Raw genomic sequence first — 6,000 nt, 5'->3', positions numbered from 1 at the left:
GGACATCAAATCTGCCCAATATTCTTAGCTTCTTATTTTATATTTAGTTATATTATTATTTATATGATTTTCATATTTTGATAATCTTGTTTGTTCTTTTGTGCTTCACCCTGGTATTTGATAGACCTTGTTTTTATGTCTTTTTTATTTGCAATTTACTTCTATCCTGTGTATTTTATCATTATTTTAATGGTTTTTTTTTTGTTCTTTTCTTTATGTATACATTTAATCAATATGCAACCCAGCAAAATAAAATCAAATAGGAAAGACGTAATATATATACATATATATATATATATCCTGAAAACTATATAAATAATTACCCCAAAATTCAATATAATAATCATATATATATATATATATATATATGTATATGTGTATATATATATATATATATGAGTTAAAATTATACGTCCAATCAAAAGAAAAAAGGAGTGGATACCACTCAGAAATCAGTAAACCTAAAACCAGGAGACAGTATAAGAACACCAGGAACATCACCTGTCTTAGGTAATGTTTAATTCTGCACATGTTTAAATCATGACTATTCCTAGTTTTATGCCTTACAGGCAAAAATCACTTGGTTCAGCTTTTGGGATAGAGCAAGACAGGTGATGTTCCCGGAAAGGTGCGGATGCACGCCCCGACGCGCGTTTCGGTAGATTGCTATTGAAGGTTATAATTTATATTTTAATCTCTTTTTTGTATATTTTTTGTCATTTGTGTGGTGCACCTTTTTATAGCACTTGTTTTGTTGCCAACATCTCCAGTAAAGGCATTATTTTATATTAATTAAATTCTCCCTGTCTTGATAGTTATATATTTATTTATTTATTTATTTATAAACAGATATATATAATTTTTCCTGGTGTTCTTATACTGTCTCCTGGTTTTTAGGCTTACTAACCCTACAAAATAGAAGGGAGTGTGCAGCAAAGAACTCGATGCTCAGCTTCTCTACAGATAAGTTTGTCGGTTGGATACGTTTGGATTAAAATAAGCCGATCCCGCAGAATGAATCCGGCCCCAGAGCTGGATGGGCTCTCGGTATTATCTGCAGTCAATCATCAGCAGCTAATGTGTGCAATTAGATCCCAGAGAGAGGAAACCTATCTATCGCCTGAATCAAAGGATTATTCCCTTCCTGAAATCACTTTGTAATAAAAGCAGCAGGAGAAAGGCAGAAGCTTCTCTTCTTAGGAGGAACATCAGGACATTAATTCTGCTTTGTTCTCAGGTTGCAGGGAGATGCTGTTACTCTCAGATGGCCAAACTTTTTGAAATCACCTTCACGGCTCTTTGTAGACACCTGCAGTCACATTGTGCCGGCTGTGCTTTATTCTGCCCTAAACCTACAAACAAGGGAACATGTTGAGATGCAGAGAATGAGATGCAAAGTAGCGATCATACTCACAATGGTGAGATGCAATGGATACATTGTGACACCTTTATCTATGGGACACACAATTCATTTACGGTGAGAGCCATGCAATGTTTATCGGGTGAACGATTTTCTTGTGTTTCTTGAATTTCAGATATTTTTGGTTCTATATTGTCAACATGGAGTAATATAACCCTGGCGACAGATTAGGCCGCCATTCTTCATAAGTCGAGATATCTCTATTATTCTCCACAAGACAGTTGGGTCATCATGTCTAATTCCACCTCACAATTCATCCACCAAACCTTAGCATTAGTGAAACCTTGAATTATTAAACTGAGAGGATACCAATAACCAGAGATGAAAAAAATTAATTTTGGGCAGATTTGATCTAATTGGACAGAAAATCGAGTTTGGTCCAAAAAAAATTTGCCCCATCGAAATTGTCATGAAAAGAGGAGTAACATGCTCCAAACCGGACAGAATAATAAACGGAAGACCAGGAAGAGGTTAAATTGTAATGAAAACTCAACAATCCTCAGTCTGCCCCTTGCGTGTGTGGCAGCTGCAGCTCCCAATGGGGTCTTCCACTTGTTCCCTCCAGTCACTTTTCAGCTGCTCTTCAGAAATCTCCCAGCCCTTGACCTTCTGGGGTCAAATTGGACGCGTCTCATGTCACTAATGTCAGAGACAACAGGACACGTGAGGGGTGCAACGAGGAAAGGGGAATATAAGTTTTTATTATTTTTAATAACTTCCAAGCCATATAAAGGATCCAGGAAAATGGCATTGTCTTTGGATTTGTCAAAAAAGAATCATGAAAAATTCAGATTCCTGCAAATCCAAACTGTTTTATGAAATTTGTGACGAATGCGATTGATCAAGAGTTGATTTGTTCATCTCTACTGATGACATGATAGACTTTGATCCTGACTTTTTTTTTAAAAGCGGTTCTAGTAGCTCCACCATTCTTTGTCTACCAAGGCAGTTGGGTCATGTCCTGTGCCACCTTGTGATTTACCCACTTGGTGCACCACATGCCTTTTAGTTTTGGGATTCCTGGTGAAAGAATACACTTTGACCTTGCCTCCGCTGTTGCCACCTTCCTACTTCGTTGACCGAGGCAGTTGGGTTGTTTCCTGTGACACCTCGTGGTTCATCAACTGTGTCCATCATACAACCTCAAAAAATGAGATTTAGGGAGACCGAAAACACAACGACCCTCCTAATTATGACCAGTTGACTTCATCCATGAGAAGCAACAATCACTTGTTGCTGCTCTTACAGAACTTCCTTCCCCAACAGCTCCACTCATTGTTGGAGAAGGACTGCTCTACCTTACCCTTTCCTTACTGCCATGGACATTTTCTGTACCAACCTGTCACAGTCCAATTCTTGGATCTGTGTCAGATTCAGGATTTCCTCATTTAAACCTTTTTTTTCCCTTTCAGGCCTTTGAGGACTTAAGGCTGGTTTCACATTTGCGTTTTTTTGCGCTGGAAAAAAACGCTTACGTGCGCATGCGTTTTTTCCCCTATATTTAACATGGGTGCGCATACCTGCGTGCTGGCATGCGCACGTATGCGATTTTCATGCGCTGCGTTTTTTTGGGGTGTGCGTTTGTATTTTCCAGACGCAGCATGTTGCATTTTTTGGCCCTGCAAAAAAGCGCATGCGCATGTATGCGCACGTTTTGCGCTAAAAATGGCCATTATAGCCTATGGATGCACATACGTGCGCACTGGCATGCGCATGTAAGCGTTTTTTTAGCGCTGCGTTTTTTTGGTGGTGTTCACTTGTTGTACTAGTTATAATCTTCTAAAGTCAAAAAAAAAAAAGTCTATATAAAGGAGGTGCCTGCCAAAACTCTGCCACTACTACACTGACAGATTGGAGAGCAGACAGTCAACAAGGAACCCATCTTCTATCAGCGAAGAATGTGAGTATATTACATTATATGCCTGTCCTTTTAAATTATGTATGTACTAATGATTTTTATTATTTTTATATGCAGTATGTCTTCAGAATCCGAGTATTCCCCATCGCGGCAGGAATTGGCGCAAGCAGACCGTGAGGTGATTATTTTCGTGCATCTGGTAAGTATATCTGCAGCTTCTCCAAATCTCTTACATTTTTTTCAACTTTTTTAAGACATCGTCATCATCATCTTCTGCGGACGGGACTAGTGAGGGCGAAGAGCAGGAGCAGCGAAGCCAAGTCCCGGTGGTGATACGGAATGTATGTATCAAATGATTTGTAATGTTCTTTATTTTTTATCTTCTATTTTTACTCTTTTTTATGTTTCTTTTTTTGTAACTTTTTATTCAATTTAAATTTGATTATTCTAATGAATGTGTTTTGTCTAGGTTCCACAACGGGATGAAGACGTCTACCTGGATAATGAGCAGCTCATCAGCCTGGTCCAGGAGCGTGTGCCGTTGTGGGACAGCCGTGACCGGCTGCACAAGGACATTGTGGTGACCCGGCGGCTATGGAATGAGGTGGCCGCAGCGTTGATGGATGGCTGGGACAGCGCCACAGCATCCTCCAAAAAGGCGTTTAGTGAGTATTTCTCTGCTCTGTATTGTGCCGCAGTGACTGTTGTCCTTGACGGCACTGTTGGGTTTCGTGCTAGGCATATTCTAGCAGGAAACCCAACAGTGTCATCGGGGTCTACAGTGACTGCTTTGAGTATTGTATTGCTACATTGTGCCGCAGTGACTGTTGTCCTTGACGGCACTGTTGGGTTTCGTGCTAGGCATATTCTAGCAGGAAACCCAACAGTGTCATCGGGGTCTACAGTGACTGCTTTGAGTATTGTATTGCTACATTGTGCCGCAGTGACTGTTGTCCTTGATGGCACTGTTGGGTTTCGTGCTAGGTGTATTCTAGCAGGAAACCCAACAGTGTCATCGGGGTCTACAGTGACTGCTTTGAGTATTGTATTGCTACATTGTGCCGCAGTGACTGTTGTCCTTGACGGCACTGTTGGGTTTCGTGCTAGGCATATTCTAGCAGGAAACCCAACAGTGTCATCGGGGTCTACAGTGACTGCTTTGAGTATTGTATTGCTACATTGTGCCGCAGTGACTGTTGTCCTTGACGGCACTGTTGGGTTTCGTGCTAGGTGTATTCTAGCAGGAAACCCAACAGTGTCATCGGGGTCTACAGTGACTGCTTTGAGTATTGTATTGCTACATTGTGCCGCAGTGACTGTTGTCCTTGACGGCACTGTTGGGTTTCGTGCTAGGTGTATTCTAGCATGAAACCCAACAGTGTCATCGGGGTCTACAGTGACTGCTTTGAGTATTGTATTGCTATATTGTGCCGCAGTGACTGTTGTCCTTGACGGCACTGTTGGGTTTCGTGCTAGGTGTATTCTAGCAGGAAACCCAACAGTGTCATCGGGGTCTACAGTGACTGCTTTGAGTATTGTATTGCTACATTGTGCCGCAGTGACTGTTGTCCTTGACGGCACTGTTGGGTTTCGTGCTAGGTGTATTCTAGCAGGAAACCCAACAGTGTCATCGGGGTCTACAGTGACTGCTTTGAGTATTGTATTGCTACATTGTGCCGCAGTGACTGTTGTCCTTGACGGCACTGTTGGGTTTCGTGCTAGGTGTATTCTAGCATGAAACCCAACAGTGTCATCGGGGTCTACAGTGACTGCTTTGAGTATTGTATTGCTATATTGTGCCGCATTGACTGTTGTCCTTGACGGCACTGTTTTTTTTTTAACAACAGTGGACAAAGTCCGAACACGTTGGCGTTCGATCAAGGACCGCTTCAACAGTGATGTTCGTGCTGAGGGCCAGGTTCGCAGTGGATCTGCGTCAAGGACCAGAACTAGATACCGTCACTATCACGCGTTGCAGTTCCTAAGACCGGTCCTTGCCACGAGATCGTAAGTATTATAAATTTTGGGTTTTTATTTTTATTAATCTGTGTTTTTCTAATCCACAGCTGATGCTTCTTGTAAAGGCATGGTAGTAATGATTTTCCTTTCTTCCACAGCACCTGGAGCAGCACCCTGCAACCTGGCCCTGGAGCGGTCCTTCCTCGGACGTCCTCTGACCCGTCCCAGCCATCCGACAGCCAGGAAGCACCTTGCAGGTCAACCACACACACAGCTGGTGACCAGGAAGCTGGGCCATCAGGTGTTCCCCTGTCCCAGGTCTCTGCCACTGGTTATGCGGGCACTACCCGCCAGCGGCAGAGGGCCTTGGACCGGAATGTCTTGCCCGAGTTTATGCATTTGAGCGAGGCCTTTAATTCCAGCCTCAAGTCACTGTCCGACAGAGTTGAAAGCGGTTTTGCACTCATGGAACGTGGTTTTAACCACTTTGAACACCGCTTCAATTCTGTAGAACAGCGCCTTGACCGTCTGGAGGCCGACCTCAACAGACCAGCACACCATTTTTTTAGTAAGATTGAAAAGGGCATGGCGGAACACCTTAGTCCTGAGCAACAGCTGAATGTGCTGCAGGCCTGCAACAATGCTTTCTTGCAGGCTATGCAGCATAATCGGTACGGTCAGCAGTCAGTGGTGTCATTTCCACCTGTGCCACCATTGACTCGCTTCACCTCACTACCGACTTGTGCTGCATACCACTGCACGG

General features: G+C 42.8%; 1 pseudogene; it reads left to right on the top strand.

Moving 5' to 3' along the window:
- The first annotated feature begins 3,182 nt into the window (after positions 1 to 3,182).
- Positions 3,183 to 6,000, top strand: part of LOC141077537 (uncharacterized) — an 82,840-nt pseudogene continuing 80,022 nt past the window's right edge.

The sequence above is a fragment of the Dendrobates tinctorius genome, unplaced genomic scaffold (assembly GCF_039654945.1).
Source record: "Dendrobates tinctorius isolate UK_male_01 unplaced genomic scaffold, ASM3965494v1 ptg000455l, whole genome shotgun sequence".
NCBI classification, from domain to species: Eukaryota; Metazoa; Chordata; class Amphibia; order Anura; family Dendrobatidae; genus Dendrobates; species Dendrobates tinctorius.
This window is presented reverse-complemented; position numbering and strand designations above follow the sequence as displayed.